At 37.0% G+C, this 27,412-nt stretch overlaps 1 long non-coding RNA gene across 1 annotated transcript; it reads left to right on the forward strand.

Moving 5' to 3' along the window:
- Window positions 1-4,171: 4,171 nt before the first annotated feature.
- LOC115920769 lies at window positions 4,172-26,965 on the forward strand. The gene is made up of 3 exons (XR_004062531.1): window positions 4,172-4,368; window positions 25,903-25,956; window positions 26,354-26,965. It is a non-coding gene; the product is annotated as an uncharacterized LOC115920769 (long non-coding RNA).
- The last annotated feature ends 447 nt before the right edge of the window (window positions 26,966-27,412 follow it).

Raw genomic sequence — 27,412 nt, forward strand, 5'->3', positions numbered from 1 at the left:
GCCAAAAATCATCAGAATATCTAACTAGTATTAAGACATTATCCCATCCACCTTGAACTTGAAGGTAGCTAGTAGTCCTCAGTGTGAGATGGAGAATACATTCTTTAAGAGGATCATTCCATTGCTTAAATGTCAAGGTGTCATTAAGGGATTTCACTCTGAGAGATGGAAGAGGATGGGAGGGAGCTCTGGTTTGCTGCTCACCTGTCGATAAGTGGGTTTTGGCGTTCCACTTCCGAGCCTGACCTAGCTCTATCTCCCCATCTCCCCATCGCAGTGCCTCATGCCATCTCATTAATATTCTACCTGCCTTCATCCAGGTGACGTGTGGTTGATGAGCACATCCATCTTATACCTGTGAAAGGTGCCCTGTCTCATTAGGCCTGTCTTCATCAGCTTGAGATTGCCAAATAGCCTGCTATTTCTGATTTGGGAAATAATGACGAAGTTACAAATCACGTCTTCATCAGCTCGAGACTCAAAACTTGAAGCTCGAGAAATTAGCTTGAGATATTTTGCTCAGCGTTCGCGCATAGTGCGAGTCTTTGGGCTGGTGAAGACGCACCGGACAAATAGCAGGATATTTTGCAAACTAGCACAAGATTTCTTGGGATGATTATCTTGACCAAATATCCCACTATTGCAACTTCGGGCTGATGAAGACGCAAATTAACAATATTTAGCAATCTCGAGCAGATGAAAACAGGCCTCTTTAAGATGAATGCAGGGAAGGGAGGGATGCCGAGATAATAGGTCAGCTCAAAGGATGTGGGTTAGTGTAGTGAGGGAGTAGCTAGGTGGGGTGATTTAATAATTGAGAGGATTTTGGAAGTAGATTAAATTTTAATGGTATGCTTTGTGATATGTTCCATTTTCATTTCATTCTTTTGAGGGTTGATGGTCAAGTATGTGATGGAATGGGTGACTTTGTTAATATATAGAGGTGTAGGATATGTGTTGATGGAATGTGATATGTCCTTGTTTTATACTACATTGATCAATTTGTTGATTGTCAAGTTTTAAAGGAGGAAAATAACTAAGAACTAGCTCTCACGATATGCCTTTTTGAGATGATAGTGTCTTCTCAGAGCTATAAAAGAACCTTCACTATTATCATTGCGCCAGCGTGTATGGTAACCCTTCGTTCAGATGATGTATGCTTGTTGGTGCATCCATCTTCTTTTATCTGTGAGAGATGTCCTGTCTCATGATGAGGTGTTTGTAGGGGGGGGGGGTATGCTGAGCACCACATAGTTCACAACATTTCATATCCTCATTTGACAGATACCATCTTCTAACAGCAATCAGTTTTGGAAAATATGTTGTCAATAGTTCTCTGACTTATCTCAGGAGGATGATGATGTCTATGAATAATCACAGCTTTTGATTTGTATCATTCTTTTCCATGTCACTCAAAGTCAGAGTGTCGTACTGTAAGTCTCGGATAACTTTCATTACTCGAGCATGTTATTTCTGTACATATAACACCTGATTCTTGCCTTCACAACATTGCTGTTTCTCTTGGGACATGTTTATACATGTGTCCTGTTCATGCAGGAGCAATAAGTGTTATCAATCTGTTTCTAGAATTACACCAAATCTAACGTTGCCAGAATAACCAATTAAATTCAATACTCGATAACTCTCGACACAAGCTTCACGCTATGCTATCCTCGACAGTGATGTCAAACTTGCTGCATGGGCAATCTACCTCTTCAGAGACTTGGCTTCTCCAAAGGATCGACTTACTCAAGCTCCCTTAAACTGTTAAGTTTGCAGTTTGTATTTACAAAAATCGCTGTAGCTCTGCAACTACTGGTAAAGAAAGCAAACAACAACAACATACTATATGACTGCAGATGGGATTCAGAACAGTTTCAGTGTATCCACAGTGTGAATACACTGTGTTACAAAGTTTACTCACTGTGGCCCAGTTTGACATACTGTTTGCTAAAGGTAGAACTACACAGCGTTCGTCAGTTTGATCACAGAAATGAGTTAGAAAACTTGAAGATTGAACACAGTGAATTAAACCATATATTTTGGTATTGATAACCCTTGTCCACACTGTGGGACTAGGTTTTGACCAGCTGTGGATGCAGACAGAATAACGACAGTGTGCATGTACCTCCTAATGGTCACAGAGATTTGAAAAAAGAAGAACTTACATAGGGTTCATCATGTAAGAGCACAGTTTTAGCACTGTGTCATAGTGTGATCAATCTTACCACAGAGAAATGCAGTGTGTTATACTTCACTTTGATCAGAGATAGAATACAGAAAACATGAGTAGTCTTTGAAATGTAAACACACTATATTCACACTGTTTTAAACATTGACCTATTCTCAGCTACATTGCACCCCATCTCTCCTCTCTCCATCCCTCTCCAGCTTGCACCCTTGCATCCCATCTCTACTTTCTTTCCATCTTGGCCCCTGTTGCCCCATCTTTTCTCTCTTATACCCAGAATCCTTGTACCCCATCTCTCCTCTCCTCTCTTCTTCCATCTTCAGCCCTTGTATCCCATCTCTTCTCTCTCCATCTTGCCCCCTGTGCCCCATCTTTTCTCTCTTATACCCAGAATCCTTGTACCCCATCTCTCCTTTCCTCTCTTCTTCCATCTTCAGCCCTTGTATCCCATCTCTTCTCTCTCCATCTTGCCCCCTGTGCCCCATCTTTTCTCTCTTATACCCAGAACCCCTGCACCCCATTTCTCTCCTCTCTTCTTCCATCTTCAGCCCTTGTTCCCCATCTCTTCTCTCTCCATCTTGCCCCCTGTGCCCCATCTCTCCTCTTCTAGCCCTTGCACCCATCTCTCCTCTCTTATTCCAGCTTCAGCCCTTGCACCCCATCTCTTCTCTCTCCATCTCGCCCCCTGTGCCCCATCTCTCCTCCTCTAGCTCTTGCACCCATCTCTCCTCTCTCATTCCACCTTCATTCCTTGTTCCCCATCTTACTCTCTTGCCATCTCTAAACCCCCTTGGTGTCCCCCTGCTCTTGTCTCATTGGCATTCTCCTGGCTTACCTTTCGTGGTAATTTGCAATTTCTTGAGTGGTTCCATTGAAGGGCTTGCGCCTCACCTTGTTGGGAAGCTTATGAATGAGCAGCACCTGCGGTACTTGAGCGTGTAGTAAACAGAACTCTTTGGTATTCACAAAAAGGGCAGAGACTCGTAGATGTATGCTTCTGCATCAGAAATCAGGGGTGGATGAACCCTCAACAGCGACTTTGAATTTACTCACAGTTCTCAACCCTTCCAAAATTCAAGAATCGCACCTCTCAGCAACCAAAGCTTGGCTTTCAAAGTGTTTTTGTAATAGATATGAATAAGGCATGCACAGTATACTATGTCCAAAGTGTGTCTTGACATCGCTGTCAGAAAAGAAATAAGGATAAGATACTCACCTCCAATATTTCAAAGAAAAAGTATCAAAGATGGTCAAGCAATAGTTAAAAAATCTTTTATTTTGCAAGATGACTTTGATTTCTGAAGATACTAGATTGATTTGTAGCAACCTGTTCGGCTGTTCCCTGCTCTTAAGTAACAGAGAATTTAATAAAACCCTCAGCTTTAGGGAAATAGCAACAAAGTTCCAGTTTGTCATTTTTTCTCACTATAATTATTAATTACTCTTTGAAGGCTTATTTCAGTAATCATGCCTGAATTCTTTTCACTTGTACAGTTTCCTGTACTTTCTACAGTGATATTCCATGAGCAGAAATCACATGATTTGCAAATTTGTGTTCTGTCCATATTATGCAGTAGCTGAAAGACTTTTCTTGAACCCGATGAAGCAAAGTTAGCGAAATCAAGACTTGAATCATTTGTGCCATTTTCCAGGAGACTAATACTGTGTACTAGCTAAAAGTGTCAGAACCATTCCTCTTCACAGAGTTACTACTTTGCTAAGTCCTTCCATATATCAATGTCAATGGCTCCACACGTTCTTGTCAATCACAATATCTACCTCAATAAATTTAAACTAATCTAACAAAGATCCGCCATAATGTCTAATCAAAGACATTGTTTGTTTCTCACTTATCCCATGCCTAGATACACAGAGGGGTTCGTGCAAACCCCACTCGAGAATTGAGAATACAATTTACACTATGATTTACCCAACACTTATTATTTCTCTTCGTTTTTATCTTTGTTTGATCACCTACAGGCCACATTACATTTGCATAATACGCTGACCTCGACCGACCGACCGATCGCACCCCGGAGTAAAGATAGACTTTCTTATCTGGACTTGACACAACCAGAATTATGAGTTTCGGAGCGTAGCGGCAGTGCATGGAAGCAATCCGTAACTTGTAATGCAAGCTGTATCGTGCACCATGGTTACGTTGTCATGACGACGAGGTAAGGATGCAAATGAGAAAAGTCAACATGATATCATGCTGCCATGTTGGAAGGCACATGAGGTGTGAGGGCAGGGGTCTGTCAATCATTAATCATATATGCTTTCTTTGCAGCTTGAATTATTATAATATTCGCCGTTTCTTTGTAATCCTTCCATTTTATAAGAACAATGATTTCAGTGTCATGTCATTTCCTTTTTTAAAAAAATATTTGTAATGGACTTGTTCCTTGTTTGTGGTCTTTTTCCCCTCCCCTTCCTACTTCAGCTCACTTTCAATAGAAGTTTTGCAATCAGATACAATGTGCAGTTTGCCACTTTACAAGTAGGCTTATAAATACTGTAACTGAATTTCATATCGATGATAAACAGAAAATTGTATATTGAATGTGCTGAGGGATTCCTTTTCAAATTTTAAAAAGACAATCATTAAATTGCTTTGCTTATTATTGCTTGATCAATGGCAATGATAAAAGATATAGCACAAGCCAAAACATCATCATCATCTGTTCTGGATTATGATGATATGAAATGACTGATTTTAGCGATGTACATTACTTATCTTCTGAAGACTTTTTAAGGAATTAAGATAAAAATTTAATCCTAAAACAAAAGCTATTCCTGATTTTGTATTTATCTTAAAAGCATCAGATTTAAAACTCTTCTCTCTACAAAATCCAACCCTTGAATTTATTCTCTTTGCTCCTGTAAACTGAAGTGCCCTTTTATTTTTTCCCAACAATTCTGGAGTGTACTCTCTCCATTCCATCTCAAACTGTCTTTGGAGTAGGCTGTATTTGTCCATCTGATGGAGAAGCTTCTCTTTCTTTCTCTTGTTATCTGCCTCTTTCTTTCTCTTTATCTTCCTCCTCTTTCTTACTCTTTATCTTCCTCCTCTTTCTTTCTCTTTATCTTCCTCCTCTTTCTTTCTCTTTATCTTCTTTCTTTCTCTTTATCTTCCTCCTCTTTCTTTCTCTTTATCTTCTTTCTTTCTCTTTATCTTTATCTTCTTTCTTTCTCTTTATCTTCCTCCTCTTTCTCTCTCTATATCTTCCTCCTCTTTCTTTCTCTTTATCTTCCTCCTCTTTCTTTCTCTTTACCTTCCTCCTCTTTCTTTCTCTTTATCTTCCTCCTCTTTCTTTCTCTTTATCTTCCTCTTTCTTTCTCTTTATCTTCCTCCTCTTTCTTTCTCTTTATCTTCCTCCTCTTTCTTTCTCTTTATCTTCCTCCTCTGCTGATGCAAAGGTCTCGGTTTGTTGATCGCACGGTTTAGACTGTCAATATTTGGAGACATGAACATGCATTTAAAAGAACTAGAGAAAGACACAGAGCAAAAGAACACCATGAAGGCTTGAAAGAATGAGACAGAGAGGGAAAGAGAGTGAATGAGAGATGGAGAGGAATAACAAGAGAAAGAGAGATTGTGTATAAAAATATGTATGAAAGAATATATAAGTGACGGAGAAATATAGTGAGCGAGAGAGAGAAAAAGAAAGAGAGGGGAGAGAAATTTTGTGACAGAGAAATATAGTGAGCAAGTGAGAGAGAATGAAAGAGATGAAAGAGAGAGAGAGAGCGAGAGAGAGAGAGAGAGAGAGAGATAGAGAGAGAGAGAGAAACGGAGAGAGAGAGAGAGAAAGAAAGAGAAATTGAAAGAGAGGAGAGAGAAATTTTTAGAGGAAGTGGGAGAAACAGAAATAGCCCTGAGAAAATAATTCTTCGGCAGAGGCTGCAAAATGTTGCGTGAGACCTCAAATTAAGACTTGTGGGGTAGGCAAATAGGTGGTAGCTTTGTGATAGTCATGAGCAGCAAATAGGCACAAAGTGAGCAGGATTCTTGTCAACAAAACTGGTCAGTCGCTCCCTCATCATTCTGTTCTCGGTTTGCTGTCTTTCCACATCAATTTAAAGATAGAGTTGAGTCCCAGTCATGCGATTGCAGCATGGAGAAAGGAGCTGGAATTACTTTGGGAAAGGTTGATTATGTATTACATGAAATTGATGTATACTGTGAGGTATTGAAATCATCAAAATGATATGAGCGTTATCTAGTCTCGCTGAAGAGTACATTTGCTCCACACAGATATGGGTATACGGGACTCTACATGCACATATTGCATGAATGTTTGGTTCAAACACTTCAGCCCCTTTTTATTTTCATAATATTTCAAATATGAGGGCATTTGAAGAGCAATCCTTTCAGGGGACATTTCTACTATGATGTTCTTACCAACCGAATAAAAAGTATGAGAAAGCTCACAAAATGTTTTTCTACTTTACTAGAACTCATTCTACTCTTAAACTTCAACCACTCCCTTTTGAACAGCTTGTAAACTTGCTTTTGTGGTAGAAATCCAACTGAGAAACAGTGACTTTGTACTTTTTAAAATCTTTTCTTGTCTGAGGAATGAAGTTTTTGCTGTAAGAATTTCTTTCAGATGAATGTGTGAAGCAATTTATGGAAGTTATTCTGGTCAATATTTGAGAGGTCACATCTAGCTTTTCATGTAAGAGTTTGCTTTGTGAAAGAAGTTTTGATTATTTTTTTGGACTGTGAGTCACTTTTTACAAAGCAGCTAGTTCATGTAAAAAAAAAGAATGCATAGCCAGAGAGAGAGAAAGAGAGAGAGAGAGTGCAAGAGCTAGATAGAGAGGTAGAGAGGGCATGGGGAAAAAAGTAAAAGTATAGAAAATGGCATAAAAAGGAGTGAAAGAAAGAAAGAAAAGAGAGACAGCGAGAAATACAAATCTAATATATTAGTAGAAAAATTAAACAAATATTGATTACAGTGAAAAATAGTCTTAAAAACAGATGAGTCATAATAAATACGGTAAATCATTAAAAACAAAATTCAAGAAAAAAACATTAATGCTATACTATATCAGAGGAAACAGGCTTGATGATTAATCTTGTAAATATTTGTGGAGAGTCTTTCATAACCACAGAGCTGCCAACTAGTACGGATTTTCCGTAATTGGTACGGAAATTAACGACCATTACGGAATGTTGTCTCAAATTACGGATTTAAAAAAAAAAAAAAAAAAAAGATTTTTTTTTTTTTTTTTTTTTTTTTTTTTTTTTTTTTTAATGAATTAAATATGATTTATCGTAGCGAGTGCTGTGAATAGGAGCCATTTTTCATGATAAACTGTGTTGTGATGACCTGAAATTCAATACTTAACATCTTTGTGTGAGTAAAATCACCAAAAATTTCAGATAATCATGCGTCCGCGCAGTGTTGGCGTGTCGTTTTTTTAGATTCATAGCGCCGCATAAGAAATTACTGATTTATACCCCAAATTACTGATTTTGAGCCTTGTGATTACTGATTTTCTGTTCTGGAGGTTGGCAGCTCTGTAACCATATTAGAACAGATATTTCCTACAATATGATTGGCATATCTGTCAGTTTAACACTGAAATGATCACTGATTAGCTTTGAGATTAGAGAAATGAGAAGATGAACTTCATATGATACTGGTAGTATCAATATACGTTACCTCCGGGCGGGCAACATAAAACTCTGATCAAATCGGGAAGAATCTTGAGGGTACTTGCAAGCAATTTTGGCCAAATATTGACAGAGAAATATATATCTTTTCCCCTCATCTTAATGAAGTTTGTTTGGGTTAGGGTTTCATAATCTTCTTAATAAACCATACTAAATAACTCTGTAAAAATATTTGTAAAAGCTCTCAATCATCTTCAGGAGTTTGAACTTGTGACTGAAGCATGAAACATAAGAGGAAAATAAAACTTCTTTAGAGGTATGATATTGACTCAAATAGTATCTTTTGATTGTACAATTTGCCTCAACATCTTGAAAAAAATGTGTGGAAAAAAAACTCCACATCCTGTGTAGGAGTTTCAACTTGATAGTGACGCATAAGAATATGACAAACCTGTTAAAGGTAGAAATCTTAGTCAAATGTTTTATTTTTTATTTTGTTAAATTGCAGAATGCCTTCAGATTGTCATTTGATGTAATTTTGATTTACATGATGATTTTTTATGTTGGAAAAAATCATAATGAAATTAATAAGTTGATTCGATTCATATATCTACCAGTGCTACCGTCGTTCCATTCACAGACAGTATTACCAGTGTAACTTGATTATATTTCATTTTACTATATCGTGGCATTTTTTAAAATGTTGGATATGATTTAATTTAAGTATGACAAGCCAAGCATTCACAAAATCTTCAGCTCAAGTATTCTAAGGTTTAATATTTTCAAAGGTTTAAGATTTATAAATGTATGTTTGAATCATATATAATGTAGAGTGCAGACGTATCTTGCAATACTTGCATTCTACTCTTGATGATGTTAAGAGACTAAAGTTTCTACAGACCGAAAGTTTTCTTCAAACATCAATAAGACACAAACTCCAACTTCACAAAGTTTGTGATCAGAAAAAAGAAAAGCTAGAGTCCATGTTTGTATCCCTGGAACAAATTGACGAAAGATGAAGAGCATCAAGGAGATGTCAAATAATAGCAACGATCATCATTGCTACCAGGATGACTTGTTACCATGACGATGATGATGAGAAAAGGAAGTCATCATCAACCCTCAGATAAGAATCAAATCACTGCCGTTTTCTCGTCCGTACGGTGTCATCGTGCTTGTCATCTGTAATAAGGCATTTTTGCGTTGCGCAGCTAACCAAATTTGTTGTTCCTTCTTCCAATAAGAGAGAAGTTATTGATTACATCGGGTGACAAGACATCAGTTAAGGTTTTGTTTCGGAGTCCTCTGAAACCTGCTTGGATGAAACTTTACAGGTAGAGACTGAGTTTCTCCCCTTTTTCCATCTTGTCTTCTATGCAAATATGAAGACTGTCCTCTTGTCATTTGTATAGGTGTACTTTGAGCAAGATGGAAAATCAATGCATGGAAAGTATGAATTATTCATAGCACCCGACCCTTTGTGTTTTTAGTTTTTAAAGTTCAGTTTAAAAGAAATCTCTTGCCTGTCAATCTCCCCATCTGTGATTTTTTACTAGCTGTTGTAAAAATGTCTTAATTTTCTTTTCTAGGCTTCAAATACTCCATGTCCATTGTTTTATTTATTTGCACTATTATGGCTCTTGTATTATTGAACATGTATGTGTTGTGCAATTTACAAGAGTCAGATATGAATTTTAAGAAATCTGGTACACAGATTTAATAGGTAAATTCAATTAATGTTGGGTTGGATGGGGTGGCGAGAGGGTTCTATTTCACATTATACGGTCATCATCCTCTTCATCTCGGTCCACACAGATTCCATTCTCATGAGTGAGCACCCCTCTTCCGTCCGACACCTCATCGCTCCTCATCACGTTGTAGCCCAACACAATTTATCAAATTGGCATCTGTCGTTGGCCTGTTAAACAAAGCGAGGGTGATAGCCTCGTGCATGGTCAAGGTAGCCGAGAGTGATCAAACCAATTTACCAGCTCCATTCATTAGCCTGACACTTTTCCCCATTAGCCTCAAAGTGCTCAAACATCTTTCCCAGACCTTGTAAATACTCTTGCATACAAGCAGACCAACAACGTCCCATCTATTATATCCATAACCAGCCGTTGATTGACTGCGTTTAACTTGCCTCTCGTTAGCCCGTCCAAGAGCGATAACTGCAAATATCATTAGGATGATATGAGAATCTGTAACGGGCATGTACCGTAGTTAAGCGATGATAGCTACAAGTTTTAACACCCTCTAAAAGAAAAAAAAAGGGGGGGGGCATTGATAGTTTGTTGCACTCTTATGATGGGTTTAATTCAAGTTTGTTCTGCTTTCTAGGAAAGTTTGATGAGAAAGCTAACAGGATAAATGATTTGTCGGGGGGGGGGGGGGGACATATGAATTTTTAAAATTAATATGGCTGATTGCAATTTCATCAAGGGGGTATGGAACATATGAATTCAAAAAATGAATACATCTAATTGCAATTTTTCAAGGGGGGTAGGAATACCCAAAGAATTGATCAATTGTTTGATTGCTCAGAATTGTTGAAATAAAGGGGGAACATTCCATAATGTAAATAAAGAAATTAAAAAACTACCACAATCTGCAACATTCTGCCAGTCTTTTCAATTCAAATTTCCTCTTAAATTTCTTACAGCTGCTCATGAAGATCGATTGAACAAAGGTAAAGCTTCCTTCTGTTAATGGCTCACCAGTGAGGGGGTAATAATGTCCGTCTCTCAAATCGCACTCTTAGTACTTGGCAGATGTTGATACACATTCCCATTCCTTGGCTTGAATGTCTTGTATTTCTTGTTCAAATTCTGGACAACCTATTAATATGATTGTGTTTATCTTTTGATAATTTCTTACAAGATTGCTAATGCAATTCATCATTCCATGAAGTGAACTTCAAACCCAAAAGCTACTTTTAAATTATATTAGTGTTCAAGATGAGATCAATGGCTAAGTAGACCTCCCATGGTCTAATCTACCTAATGATTATTAAAAAACCTGTATAGAGAAGCTTGAGTATCAGCAATTACGTGACGTTCTTCTCGTATTCATACCTTTGTTTTTTTAATGAATTACAAACCAAGAAATTGATTAAAAAGTATTTTCACAAAATTCATGTTGGCATATATTACCTATGATAAATAATTTTATGCTAAGTAATTATGAAAATATGGACAATCATTACAGAAATTAAGACTATAATGCCTTTTAAAAATTTTACCCTAAAGATACCATGTGTTTTGCAACCAACAGGTTTAATATCATGCTCCCTTTATCTGTATCTTGTATTTCTGGCAATCTCATGTCAATCTTTTATATCTGCAGTATACGTGCACTTCCTTTCTTCATCAATCTCTTCATCTTTATCTGTCTTCTTCATATATCAAACTGGTGGTAATGTCAGTCTGCCTATCTGTCTAGCTGTCCGTCTTTCTTTCAAGTTGTCTGTCTCCTTATCTCTGTGTGATGTCAACGTCACTGTCATCCTCCTCCCCCCTTCAATTTTCCTCGCCGCGATCGCGATGCCAGAATTGGATGCCATCTGTTCTGGGTGATACTCCACTTACCCTACATCTCTGCCTACATATTGCAGGTGTGGGGGGCTATTGATTATCTGGTCCAGATCTATGGCTCAACTTTTTTTTAACTCGAGTACTCTTGACATCGTTTTTATCGCTCGTTTTACGGGGGTCAGTGGTACCCTGCGATGAGGGATGGTGGAACATCGGTGCAAGGATGGAGGATCTGTGACGCTGGAGCGAGGGAAGAAGATGGATGCCCAACCCTGAAGGAAAGTAAAAGAGGCTAGAGGAAGGAAAGCGAATCCTTTCTCCAACATCTGCAGTCTGGGTTCGATCTGCAGAGAGAACATGAAAGGGGGTTGTGTCTCCAACTCCAGACCCTTGTGACTTCTCTTCTTGTCTTCTTTTGTTGGACACCTCTCTCATTGCCTCAACTATCCTCATGACCTCATCTGGTTTGAACTATGAATTTTGAACCCTTTATTCGCCTCTTTATTCGTGTGAAGCTTTCGCCAAAAGTGCATGCACATCGGCTGATGAAGTCTTTGTTTCATTGGGCCGTCACAGATGAAAGTCTACACATCTAACATGTCCTTTGTGATTGCACATAAACTTCTTTGGTTGGTTTCATGTTATTTCAACAAGATATGATTTTGATTAGAGAGCTTTCATGCAGTTTAGTTTGGTTCTTTTTGATAACTTACAACAATATACTTGAGACCATTTGAGAAATTGGTATGCACTCCTTATCAAAAGCTCAAACTCTCCTGGTTCTTTTTCTTTGACTAATAGGCTAATAAATTGTATTTTTGTGTTCTCATAAAAATCATTTTTGGCATGCAGAAGTAGGGTTTGATGCCTACCATATACCTTCTCAAGACTAAATATTATTCTTAATTTGCTTGGAGTCTTGGCTACAAATTAGTTTTAATCATTTAACCTTTAATCCCATCTATTCAGCATCCATTTCAAAGTGCAGTGGTAATCACCTATGAACAAGTGAAGAGCAATATCAATGATAACCAATGCAAACACTATCTACCCTGATGTATTTGTATATGCGATGTTCCTGCCCTATTAATTCATACTTCTGAGTAAACAGTTAGGTCATTTTAGCTACCGGTTTCTGTTAAATAATATCTAAAGGTGGCCCTATACACTTGAATGATAGCTTGGATCTAGGATGTCTTAGTCAAAGGAAGATGTGTGGTTAAGGAAGTAAACATGATGCCTGCATTGTATAAATCTAAAATCCCACACCAAATATTTTTCTATCTAAAGTAATCTATTCTCACTTCTCAGTATGATTTAGTGTTACCCATGACGTTGGAACAATTGTTCTTCACCTGTTTTTATGAAGTGATTTTTGAGAATATGATTTATTCTCAATAGATAGAGTTTATGTCTTCTCAGAAATTTATTGATCAATCCAAGAAGTTTAAGATAAAGACCAGTTATGGTCATGCGATTGCATTGTGAAAGAAATGTTGTGGAATCGATCAGAAAAGGTTGATCATCTAGCATATAAGTATTGGTGTGTACTGCAAGGTTCTGGAATCATCAAAATGATGAGAAATTCGGCCCAGTCTGGGTAAAGTTACAAGCACTGTACACAGAAAGATGTATAAGGGACTACGCTACACGTGCGCGATATCTATCAGGTCCAAATAGATATAATATTTTACCAAATATATCAATCAGTAGGCAGTTTCTTGGCAAAATTTGTATCATTACGTATTAGTAAAAACATATTCTTTCACATGATTGGTAATAAGGGTTTCCATTTCATTTTTTGAGAGGTGGGGGGGGGGGCGTATCCAAGACTGGTTTTTACCTTTAAGTTCTGAAAAGATAAAAACTTTATCTATTAAAGAATAAATCATGTTGTCACAGTCATTTCATGTGAAGCGGTAAAGAAAAATTATTTCAACTTTATGGACAACAGTGTACGTACGTTTGTATGCTTACATCCTTCTCAGACACTCACTGAAAGTGTAGAAAAAAGAAAAAAAAGTGAAATAGAAATACTGCTCAACAATTAATTCACAGAAACCAAAGGATTTGATGTATTATGTGCAAGGGGAACAAAGCCTCACATTAAACGGGAACATTCCTCACACTGAAACAACAGCAACACAATGAATGTGCACATGCCTTGTAAAACTGTCTCACCATAAAAACAATCACACCATCAAAACAATCTTTACAGCGATAACAGCTCGCAGTAAATCACATGCTCATAAAAATGCGCTATTTTTCACACCTCTGATTAATTTTTCTGTACAGACCATTACCCACCTCATGTCTCAGGGATCAGTGTGTTCAGGTGGATGAGTAAGAATGCTCCGCTGTAAAATTGAACCATTAAAAAAGTGTGCAAATAAATAGTTAGAATCGGGCGGTTTAGATCAGAAGGGGCTGATTTTTGCGAGTAAACTTTAGTTTATTGGACAGGTATTTTATACTAAGTTATATCTTGGCTTCTTCCTGTATTTTTGGGACCAGAGTCATCTGTTTAGAGCCTAAAGGGTGTTAATGCTCTATTTACCCTACGTTCAATCTACAAGAAGTGTGTTGTATACTGAGCTATACGATAAGTAATTACAATTTTGTAGTCTGAAGAAACGCCTGTTTTGAACGAAAACTCAATAAAGAATCAGCCTTGAGTTCTGGTCTGAACATAGTGTCAGAGGACACTGTGTTTGAGCAGACAAATTGTTTTGCTGTTGTTCGTGTGTTTATCTTTTCCTTATATTTTATTTAAAGAAAACAATGTGTAATATACACTTTAGCTGGTTATTGGGTTTTATACGGTAAGAGATCAGAGATGATTGTGGATCGGAGACAAGAGAATTGTTAGAGACGAATCCCTTTGAAATAGATTATTTTGTACATGATTACTCCATAATCATTATTTTAATGTATTTAGAGCACCAGTCATACAAATTGTTCTACTATTTCCCCTGATTACTCTAAAATTAGGGGTCCTACAAAGACCCCTTTTCTTCAGTTTCTGCCCCTCTGCCTTAACGATCCTTCTCATACTGACTCGAAATTCTTATCTTAGGGTGTAAAACCAATGTCAGTTTATATTAGAGGTGATAAAATGACAGTATAGTACCATACCTACTGGTTTTATAGTGTTTGTCATATAACTCTGACTCCATTCTCCAAGGTTTATAGTGGAATTCTCAGTCCAGTGGTGTCTAGCTTTCAGCAAAATAGGTTGTTTCTTTTTTTTTTCTTTTTTAGTAATAACTAGGCATATGGGATTATTTATAGAATAAAGTTTTTTTTTTTAATGTTTAAAAAAAATGGTCGGATAGATTTACCAATAGTGTTTGTCATATAACTCTGACTCCATTCTCCGAGGTTGGTCCAGTCGAATAATATATACAGGTGTCTAGCTTTCGGTGGAAAATAGATTCTGTTCGTTTGTTGTAGTTTTTTTCATTTAATAACTAGGCCTATTGGATTATTGATAGAGTAAAATGAAATAAAAAGTGGTTGGATAGATTTACAGAGAACGAACATTAAAAGTTCAGTTTTGATAATGTAAACTTGTTGTAGAGATTTTTTTTAAAGATGGATTTTGAAGCTATCAAATAAAAGTATGGGAATTCAAAGAGGACATAAAGAAGTATTTGAATTGAAATTTACAGAAATACATCATGTTGAGGTATATTTAACATTCATATAATGAAATGGATGATTAATGTTTACTACAGACTTGGGAAATGGGTGATCTGTTAACCAAAGTTTAAACAGGAAATTTCACAAGCACTGATGAAAACAAAATGAAGAAAGCGACCAATCATTAGTTATACTCAAGGCAAAAACTACAGCTTGAAATAGTGCAACATACTGATCCGTCTGCTGTTTAAGAGAGATAATTTATTTTCTTTACCGCACAGGAGAAAAGTCACTCACCCTTGCTTACAATAAATTCAGGAAGTACATCATTGTGCAATTAATTTTCACAAACCTCAATCGGCATTCAATTCAATCATTTTGACACCCCACCCCCAACAGGAATATTGGGAGGGAGTGGTATTAGAGTCAAAGGAAATCATTCATTACAGAACAAATTAAAACTTCAATTTTCCAGGTGTTGATAATATGAAATTATGAACCTCTTTAAACCTCCCCCTTTTTTAAAATATCCCTTGGAGCAATATATTTCTGAATTGCTATTGACAAACAAAAACCCTCCAGGGAAAAAAAGAGAGAGATGATTCTATTATGTTTCATTGTACAGTAGTTCAACTGGCACGTTTTTGAAAAATGACGATAATGAATTTGAGCCAATTTTCTGGTCCAGTAACGCCTTTTATCCCCTTCTCTCTCTCTCTCCTCCCCGTACTGAAAGTCCTGACAATTATGGTAGATGACAGTTGGGGTATATGCAGCGTGACGGAGAGAATGGTCCGCTATAAACTCATAATGCCAGCGTTTCCTCCAGGCAAAAGGGCTGATTCTGCTTTGGTCTCTCTCTCTCTCTCTCTCTCTCTCTCTCTCTCTCTCTCTCTCCCTCCCTCTCTCTATCATTATATCTATCTCTCTCTCTCTCTCTCTCTCTCTCTGTCGTGTCTATTGTTGGTCTGCAATTCACTGTACCAATCTCATTGAGTTTGACATGTACGTGTAAAATTAGCAGTGACAATATTGCAGAAACAGGGTTTCATTGCATAGGACATTGGTAAAACATAATCATCTAATTTAAATGAGTCTTTTAAGATATGTTACTGAATGGGTATTCAATATATGTGCTGTTAAACTATGAAAGCTTGGGCAATATGAAAAAACTTAGATAAAATGATTACAACTTCCACAAAATCTACAAGTAAACTTTGCTAATTATTCAAAAAATGGTTTAAAAGTTTATCATGGGTCCCCCTGTAATGAAAATATGTTGTGTTTTGTGAATACCGGTAAATACATTTCCCATAATTTTGGAGGGGGGGGGGGGGATGTCCAGCTCTCTTTTTAATTTCATACATTAATTGCCTCTTCAGTTTGTGCAGGTTTACAATATGACCGCCCATTCTTTGTGATTATTCTAAACATCTAAATCGCAATTCAGGGTGCATATTTGCTGATTGGCAATAAGCGAGCAAACATTTCAACTTCTCAAACCAATGCACATCACCTTTATGAGTTTTTCTCTTCCTCTTGTTCCAACGTTTGTCGGACGTGACATTTTGGGCAGCAGCTCGCGCCAATTTTTGAAAGTGTCACTGTCATGTTTAAACACCTTTCCCCATCATCTGCATCCAGAACCCTCTTTGACACTTTCTCAGGCTGTAGTTAATGAACATGTCATCTAAGGTAAAGTTCATGATGCATACACAGAAGCACTGTGGATGCTAGAGATGATATTTATGAAGTCAAATCCAGTTTTTGAAAGTATTATTATAGAACAAAGGTTGATGAGCTAACCATTTTCCTGTGTCCTGTCTAAACCTTTATAGTTACCCATTTATATCCAAGATGATTTTGGTTTGGACTATGATTTAAGTGTTTGCATTAAAGTCATGAAATTTATGACCATAGTGTTAAAAATAGATTTATGTCCATTCTATTTTTTTTCTATAAAGATGTCAAAAACAAATTATTTAGGCCTACATCAATCATTTATATGTTACCTATACAAGTTTTGGTTTTGACTTTGGATGAAAATGTTTGCTCCAATTTCACAATATTGATGAGCACAGTGCTTTAAATCAATTTTGAGAGAACAAAATTGTAATCATTTCCCAGTTAGTAATACTTCGGATAAAATGAGGAGGAGAAGATAGAAAAGAAATACGAATTGAGATGGTCAAACACACAAGAATATTGATAAAGAGGTGGTGAGATTGATTAAAATGCAGACAATTAAACAGTATTGTTTCAGGATGTTTTCAGCATTCTTATGATAACATATATTATAACAAGATGTAGGAAAAAGAAAACATAGTTTATGCTTGAAAATGACATCATTCTAAGGAAAATAATGATTGGGATCCTGTATTGATGAATAAAGTGTGGAAGAAGTGACAGCATGAACATTGTCACGACATCCTTTTATGATATAAATTTGACAGAAAAAACACATCAATACAATACCAAAAAAATGTTGTTGAATTGATTGTGATCACTGCAGAAAGAAAGGGACTCAATCAATTTGAATTGTGATGCTAGAACTAGTTTCTTTTTACGCGAGATTAAACAACCGGTTGCACAATTTTCTTCCCTTTCAGTTTGCCCACGACATGCATATCTTCACCTTCTATAATGCCTCGAGCGTGGAATCGTGTGGAATTGCATTCACCGTCACCGAACTGCTATTCGCCCCAAAGAATCAAAGTGTCAAAAGCACACTAAAACTAGATTGATCTCACACTTGAATTGTATTTCCCCCCACCGATTGTGTAAGAATTTGAATTTAGAGATAAACATTAATCTTCCCATAGAGAGTAAACATGGTGGATAGCTCAGAGTCTTTTGTGTTTCTTGTGTGCGGGATAACAAAGGGAACAGAAGACTGCAGTGGTTGCATGCAGGTGAAGTTGAGCGTTTTCACACCTGGATCAACTCTGTCCCCAGGCTATAGTTATGATTTTTTTTGTGAGCGTTTGTTTCGCTTAACAAATCATGTGAGAATTACATTTGTCTACCTTGTCATGTTTTTTGGTTCTATTTTATAGTTTGTTTCCTATCTTACCCCGGCCTCCTCTATCTTTCTCTCTCGTTTTAACAAATCATGCGAGGAACATATTTGTCTACCTTGTCATATTTTTTTGGCTCTCTTTTATAGTTTGTTTCCTATCCTATCCCTCTCTCTCTGTATGTCTATCTCTTTTTGTCTTTCTGTCTCATCTCTCTAATTCCCCCTTCTATCTGTCTCTTCCTTTCCCACTATTTCACCCTTTCTCTCCTCTCTCTCTCTCTCTCTCTCTCTCTCTCTCTCTCTCCCTCCCTCCCTCCCTCCCTCCCTCCCTCCCTCCCTCCCTCCCTCTTTGCCTCCCTCCCTCCCTCTCTCTCTCTTTCAAACTCACTCCCACTTTGTCTCTCTCTTCTTATCCTACACAGCTCTTCAGATGAAGACCATGTACTTGATGTATAGTTTAAACATTGCCATGGGTAATACAACAAAATGTATAGATATTCATCTGTAAATTTACAGAACTATGTATGCAATGACTCATAGTGCGATTAAGTTTGTTTGAAATATAGTATGGTAAGAATACAAGGCAAAGAGAGAGAGGGAGAGGGAAAGAGAGAGAGAGAGAGAGAGAGACAAAGACAGACAGACAGACAGACAAAGAGACAGAGAGAGAGAGAGCAAGAGAGCGAGACAGAGAGAGAAAAAGATAGGGAATATTCTTTAGGACTTTTCCTGTCAATCAGGGATGTACTGTACTTTTCTCTTCAGCATGTAGTGAGAATTAAAACAATGTTTGTTTCCAACATCTTTCATTTTCTTTGATTGAAAAAAAAAATTCTGTCACTATGTCTTTTAATTGCATCAGGGCTTTAATCATCCTCTCTCACACGCCCCCACATACACACAATATGTTGATCTTTTGTTGAAGATGGGACTCGGATAGATGTTCCACCATATCCTTTCCATCCCAAATTGGTTTATAGTCCACCTTTGCTGTGTTGTGGGGTATGTCACGCCATATGTCTGATCGAGCCAGCATGCAGTCATTGCTTTCCCGCTGTTAGACAGCTCTTCAATGATGTCAATGACGCACTATGTTCAACATACCGTTGTCATGTGCCCAGCAGAAAGGGCTCCCATAGATGCATGGACTAAGAATGTAGAATTCTGGAAGAGGGTACTCTAAAGTTTAGACTCTTCTTTGACTTTCAAGAAATCAAAGACTGTCAAGAAATCAACCTAAGGCACATTTGATAGCCTTTAGAATCTATTGAAACATGCAAACATTACGTTTCATTTTGCTCTCTTGAAACATCCAAATTGTTCTCTTTTGCTCATATCTTAAACCAATGTAACTTCAATTTTCCCTGCATCCTTCTTTCAGTCAATTTTTGAACAGTTTTTTCCACCAATCTCTTTAAATAACAGATTGTTTAAGGTTATGGTATATATATCTTTGGCTTGTAATTAATCCATATTGGTGTTGAAAGGGTTGTAGTAAAGCTAATCCAAACCGCAAATGGGTAATTTTGCAAAACCATCGCGTTGCACAAAGCAATATTCCCATCAAATGGTTCCTGTTGTTTTGTGCAAAATCGCACATGTGGTAAACAAGCAACTGCAGAAAGGCGAAGAAAGCTACCAAAGTTGGCTCTCGCCAGATAATAATGTGCATGTACTGTCCTCATCGTTGTCTCTCCTCCTCCTTTTTCCTGTTTCATCACATTGTCACTTCCCCTCGACCCTCACCCCTCTGTCTTCTTTCTTTCTATCTCCCTTTCTTTCTTCCTCCTTTGCTGTCTATGAAACATGTCTTTCCTGCTGACACAACAACTGTCGCTACATTTAGCGACATGAAACGATGGGCTTGCCGTGCAAGGTGCAGGTGTGAATGATGAAGTGACTGTGAGCAGAGAGTGATCTGTTAGCGGGAGGGTTCCTTTCAAGAAATATAATCGTCTCCTCGGAACCAGAAGGGCGATAACTCACCAACATGAATGCAGAGTTAACGCCCTTCTGGCTCTCGAGGGTTGATATCGCATGTCAACTTGGTTGTGCCACTCCTGGAGGAACCTTTGGGGTCTATAAATAAACCAGGATGGCACTATTAAAAAATGTTGACTTGCACAAAGGAGGCAACAAATCTTTCTTGAGCATTCTTCTTTCAACCCCATAGTTCATTCTCTGGATGTACAAGATTGTAATATACATGCAGATTGAAATCAAAATATTTGTTAATTCTTATTCATAACATTTTCAAAAGAAAATTAAGATTCTTTATACAATTCTGATTTTGCAGTGTCATGCTCTTGTACATACCATCTAAATGCTTAGTTCCATACTTTACCCCCCCCCCCCCCCCCGAGGATGAGTTCCAGCAAATTATAAATTCTGACATTGCCTTAGGAATGACAGAAGTCATGACTTATTAATACCACAATTGGATCATATTTCCATGTACTTGCAAAAGTGCATGCTCCAATTAATCTAATTGTACATCGTTGTCTATTATTTGTGCCCAATCAGGAAAGTGGCGTGCAAGCTTAGTATGCCAATGAACTCCTGTTGCACTTAACATAATTAATCAACATGAATTATCATCAAATAATCATAAATCCATTTAAAGGTAATTTGGAGTCGATGTTTCCATCAAAGGAGATTGCAAAGATAAGATTGAATCCAATCCTAGCGGATGATTGATATGTTGCCATCATCGTAATGAACAAAATGTAATTGATATCACTTATATCTATTTAGTGATAGCAAATTAAACTTTTATGACATAAATAATTTTGTGAGAAAGGATGTCATTTCCTTAATGGTAATAATGAAATTTTGAAATATAAGCAGATATATGCATATATATGTTTTACATATTTTTGGAGAAAAATGATGGTTCTTTAAATTCGGCCATATATATCTAGGTCTTTACCAAAGTAAAATAATAATATGAATCTCGTTTGGGGGGAGGGGGGGGGGGGGGGGAGGCGGAGAGAGAGAGAGAGAGAAAGGGCTTGCATTTCCTAAATGGGGATAATAAAATATTGAAATATGAGCATGGATGGTTTACATCTATTCAAAACATGTAATGATCTAGGTTTTGTAATTGATACTTGTATCTAGTTCTTTGCTAATATAGTAATCAAACTGTGCTGCGAGGTCAGAAAGTTTTTCTCATTAATGTCCTCATGATGGTGACCTAGATGCGCCAGATATATCTTGGTAGGTGGGTGTGTATGCCAAGGCTAGAAAACATGAATAGATTCAGGAAGGGAAAAGAAAGAATCTTAGAGGTGTGTAGGAACATGCTGGGTGTCTAAGGGGTGGACATTCTATATCAACTCGACAAAAGTTTGGAAGAGGGAGGGGGTAAAAAAAAATGGTCTTGCCCTAATTCAGAGAGACATGGATATACCTTGGTAGGTGGTGTGTATGCCAAGGCTAGAAAAACTATGAAGAGATACAAGGAGGGGAAAGAAGGAATCTTAAGGTGTGGGAACATGCCAGGTTATCTCAGGGGTGGACCTTCTAGATCAACTCAACTGAAGTTTGGAAAAGGGAGGGGGTCTAAAGAAGATGTCTTGCCCTAATTCAGAGAGACATGGATATACCTTGGTAGGTGGTGTGTTTACCAAGGCTAGAAAAAATATGAATAGATACAGGAAGGGGCAAGAAGGAATCTTTGAGGTGTGGGAACATGCCAGGTTATCTCAGGGGTGGACCGTCTAGATCAACTCCACCAAAGTTTGAGAGAGGCGGCATAAAAATGTATTGAGCCAAACCACAAAATGTGGAATATTTGTCATGAAACGGTTAATCTAACCTAACTTTTAAGCCACCTGCATAATAAATGATACCAAAAAAAAATAATTGTATTTTCCTTGTGTTATTGAGGCCCAGTTGATTTAAAATATCTAGGAGTAAACATTTTATCATGAATTTCAGCTGAGATGTGCACAAGTTGAAGAGAAGCCAAGAGTTTATGATTTATATTGATCATTGATGACAATTTTAAGATGTCAGCAAACATAATATAGGGTATGTATAGTTGAAAATAGGTCATAACAGCTTTTTACAGGCCAATGTGCGATTGCAGGTGGCCAGTAGTACATTTTTATTTGCTTTTAAATGAATGTTTGCACTTTTTATGGAAATGCAAACACATTGAACAGGGCACACATTCCTGTTGCATATATGCACTCTATAACAGTACCACTAATAACAAACACATAAAAATATGAACATTTTATGGCAATTTTATTTGTAATCTTGTCTGTGTATGGTTGGGGCAAAAGGGTTACATCCTTCCATCCCTCTCACCCTTGCCAAGCTTCCAGCACCCATGGTTAAGAATGCATGAATTAATAAACATCATTTGACAGTTAAGAATTGGTAAGAACATACAAATGGTAAATGGTAATGTAAAAGTTGCAATAAGCTACTTCAAACAAGTAGTAGTAGTAGTAGTAGTAGAAGTAGTATTAAGATAAGTATATTGCTTTTAAAGTTTCTCCGATCAAAATGTCAATACCATACACATATCCATGAAACCAACTGCAGTTTCTGTTGGTATCATTTTAGACAGCTTCCTACCCCCTCTGTGACCTCCTACCGATCAATCTTGTCATCCTTATAACCTTTTTACACCTTCAAACTATCTCTCACACTCCTCTTTATCAGTAATCTGCTTTGATGGCATGGCAAACAAAGGATTTTAGACGCCTTTTCACACCTCCACTCAAGAGGATCAAAAGAAATCAATATAAATTCCTTGCATGACACTTCAATTGTCATTCTGACCCGGGAACCACCCAAACTGTGCTTTCACTTTCACTCAAGGGGTCTCCTCATTTTTTTAAAGTTAAATTATTGTGCTTAAAAAAAGAAGTTTTATTTTTGCATTTAGTTCTGAGTTGTAATTTCACCAATAAATCCCCTTGAAATTTCAACACCCTCCCCCCCCCCCCTATGACTCCTCTGTCCAGGGGACCCAGGGATATGTCAGTTGTCAGGCAAAAGCCTTGCAAGTTTTTCCATGCTATATTTCATGCTTTTCTAGGGTACAAAGTAGCTCATTGTAGAGGATTTTTGGGCGCTCTCATAAATTCTGTCTTGCATCCATGAAATCTTTCCCTTCAACGCCCCTAGCTATCCATTCACCCCTAGTATTCCCCTAGAATGTCCATACCGCACCCCAGCCATGTAGGTCTACACACCTGTCTAGCACCCCAACGAGTCCCTTATTGGAAGATTAATACGATAAAAGAACCCCACGATCTCATCCACCCCTTCAAACAATACAATAGCCCAGGACTGAATACTGGGGTGTGAAGCTGGCGGCGAGATAAAAGAGCCAGCTCTCCTGGCCTTCGTTTACCTATTGACCTATCAATATTCTCTCCTATGGCCCAACTTAACACCCTCGTGTCATAATCCCTGTTGTTGAGGCCGCCTGTACTTATTCCCTGCATTATTCTAGCTGACCCTTGGACAGAAATAGCTGGCATGCAGGTGCGAGGCTAGGCTGATGTTTTTGTTTCAAACGCAAACACGATTCTCAGCATACCTGGACTCATTATCTCATTCTCGGCCTGCATACCTAAGCTAAAGTTCAATGATTACATGGTTTCTAAACATAGGGCATTGTGCAGATTGTATTCAGATATGTTGGGAATACTTTGTTGATTGCTTTTTAAGTACCTCTGTAAGATTCCAGTCAATTAGAGAAAACATATTAAATGATTTGCATCATTTTGCCAATCATTTTCCGAATCAAACATGAGGAGTATCAAATTCAGGTTTTCATACTTATACTAAAGTCTAAATGTAGCGATGATTATAGGACATCTAAACATAGGGCATTCATGCGAAGTTTGAATTATGATATGTCAGGAATACTTTGTTGATTGTTTTTAAGTACCTCTGTCAGTACCTCAACAAGTATAGGAATGATTGCAGCATTTTCCCACTCACATTTTGAATCAAGTAAGATTAGTATCTAGTTCATGCTTGCATTCTTATACTAATTAAAGTACCAGTAATGATTACATGGTGTCTAAACATTGTATTCAGATATGTTGGGAATACTTTGGTCGATTGCTTTTGAGTACCTCTCAAAGATTTTCAACAATTATATAAATGATTGCATCAATTTTCCACTCATATTGCGAATTAAACATTAATGCATAAAAAGTTTGACCTAATATTATCTATAGCCGAAAGGGCTTCAACCCGCATAATTTAAAGATGAAGTTGAGTTCTGGTCATGCGATTGCATTGTGAAAGAAACGGTGTGGAACCGACTAGAAAAGGTTGATCATCTAGCATATAAGAATTTTTGTGTATTGCAAGGTTCTGGAATCATCAAAATGATAAGAAATTTGGCAAAGTCTTGGTAAAGTTACAAACACTTGCACAGAAAGATGTATATGGGACTACACGAACACGTGGCGTTAAAAGCCGGCCCCCCCGATTTTTACGATGTTACATGCATTTTAGAATATGAAGGCATTTGAAGAGCCATGCTTTTCAGGGAACATGTCTTAACTGATGTTCTTCCACACTTGCATAATAAGAATGAGTAATGCTCACAAATTATTTTTCACCTCTTCCCAGAACTCAACCTTCTCTTTAACACAGAGGTAATGCCTTTATGGCTCTGAACAGATGTTTTCACTTTTATATATATATATATTCTAAATCAAATGAAAATTAAAGTAAGAAAATTATTAGTGTAGGTAGAAGACATGGATGAAAACATGTAACGTTATCTGACTATTAAAAGGGTGTGAAAATTCTCCTATTTATTATTAGGTATTCTTAGAAATAATGATTACATCTTATTCGATTGATTAAATACTGCCAAATCATTTAGTAATCAGTGAAATCTTGTTATTCAGTCTTTCGTCTTTTTTCTGTCAGGAATAGTTAATTCTAATATGAATATGAGGACAATTTTTAAAGTTGCTACCAATAGTAAGAAAATATGTCATGACCATGAGAGAAAAATATGGAATATTTATGTATCTACAGCTCACTTGAATTTAGCGCAGCCGAAACGATTTATCTACAAAGCTTCCTGTCATAAAAAGAGGATAAACATCATGTTTTATTGCTTGTATGAAATATGTTTTTAACTTTACGAGTTCATGCGCAGTGCCATCCGATAGCCATTGTGTTTGTTTTATGTGGGATTGTTTTCCATCCCAGTCATTCACATTAATTCTTTATCTTAGTCGGAAACATTTATTATCATTTTAGGATAAATCATTATCATGATATGATTCTCTCCAAGAGTTTTCTTACTTTCCTGTTTATATCCTGTGTCAATGCTATAAAAACATCCACCGTATAGTGACATAATTACGACTAAAACTACCTGGCTAGTTTACTGAATATTATTATAACCAGCTTATACCGGTAATGGCCCGATTCTATGTTGTGTGAAGAAATTGTATATACTCAAGAAAAAATGTGCTTATAGTCATATCAATACTGAAAGTTAATTAATGGTGGTTGCTTTTTGTGTTTTGTACACAGAAAGGGAACAGTATCTACAAATAGCATGAATGGCCATTAACTCATGTACACACACAGTTAATGCCATTCTGGCACTAAACAGTCATGATGATAACTTTATCATCATCAAAATTGATTTACAATCAGATTTTGAAAGTGAAAATTTTACAAAGCTGATGTCTGTTAGGCGAATGTTTTTTTAATTTCACTTTGTAAATCAATTATAAGTTCCTTTTAATTTTTAACAGGGCCTCATGGAAGACCACCGTTATTGGTGATAATGAGTCGCCATGTCTAAATATCAGAAATAACTAAATAAATCAATAAATAAGTCACATTTAAACTTATTTTTTTCACATCTTTTATCTACCTGTAGGTGTATGTACGAGACGTCTTTCATTCAAGAGAAGCCTTCCCATCATCTTCTCAGGTGAGCACTCTAATTTAAATTACCACAAAGCCAGTTAATAGACCATAATTGTCTGTGGTATTCTTCTTTAAAAAACAATTAGAGGTAGCAATTCTGTTTTTATTTTTCTGATGGTGTTGACTGCAAAGCCATAAATTCAACATATAATAACTGTGTTAGATCAGAGTGGCTTTTCAAAGACCAGTATTTTGTTGCTTGCTTTGAGAATGTTGTAAACAGTTTTTATCTGCCTTTTATTTTCTATTCATTGCTTGCTACCTCCCTCCTCAAGTATATGTTGCAGGAAATTGAAGAATGTTATAGACCTAGCTTATTTAATCTTTGCTTTTGATCTTGCTTTTTGATAACTTTCAAACTTTTTTTCTCACTTCTCCTCATCCTTGCTATTGTCTCGCAGAACTCTCTCTTGCAGGAAATTGTGTTCTATGCTTCCCTACCTCAACTAAGGATAAGCTCTCTGCTGTATTACTTTTAAGTGTGGGCAGGAAATTGTTTGGCTACTTCAGCAAGAATTCACTTTCTTCATTCTTATATCAAAAGCAGGAGGGTGAAAGGAGATATTCCAGTGACTTATACAAGTGGATCTCACATTGTGCCCCCCATCCCGCCTTCTTTCACTTTCATCAATATCTTTATTCTGTTTCCCTTCTCTTCTATTTCTTTTGCTTTTATTATTTCATATTTCGATTGATTTGTTTGTTCTATGAAGTTCTATAGAAAATGAAATACAATTTACACGTGGTGGCAGTAGTCTAGATTTTACTTATATAACCTCTTTTTATACCCTTACTTGTTGTGCCCTAAATGTATTATAGTTCATAAAACCATGGACCTAGTAGGTCCATGATAAAACGAAGGGTGATGTGACATTTATTTGAAAGATATTAGATACCTTTTTTATATGAATATTTTTCTTTTACCTCCAATATGTATGTTTACTGGTGTTACTTGTATTATATATTTGATGATTGCAATGGAATGATAAAGATGTGCCTTTTAAAATGATGTACGTACCTGTGTTTTGACAATGACATTTATGTAATGTTTATGGATGAAAGGTAAAGTATACAATTTCATATAGCCAAGATGCTTCTGGTCCAGCTTAATGAGCATCGAATGATGAAAGAAGTTGTGAACAAAGAGAACTGCTTGCTAAGATCTAAGAAAGCAAGGTGGAATTAAGACATGATCTGGGAGAGAGTATCATGGTTAGGTCTGTGGTATCATGTATAGAGTAAATTTGAGTACAGATGATATGTACGATGACGTGAGGATAATATTTTAGGATGATGCATTGGATTTGAGGATTACACAATGTTCTCATCAGGAACCGGTCAAGTCATCCAGCTTTGTTTTCACTCTCCTCCAAGAATTAGAACTAATGGTCTAGGCTTACGCCTCTATCTCAGGTGAGCGGTGTAAATGAGAATGGAGATTTAGGTCGGTACCTGGTAAC

Source organism: Strongylocentrotus purpuratus, unplaced genomic scaffold, assembly GCF_000002235.5.
Source record: "Strongylocentrotus purpuratus isolate Spur 01 unplaced genomic scaffold, Spur_5.0 spur5_scaffold_9, whole genome shotgun sequence".
In the NCBI taxonomy this organism is placed as follows: domain Eukaryota; kingdom Metazoa; phylum Echinodermata; class Echinoidea; order Camarodonta; family Strongylocentrotidae; genus Strongylocentrotus; species Strongylocentrotus purpuratus.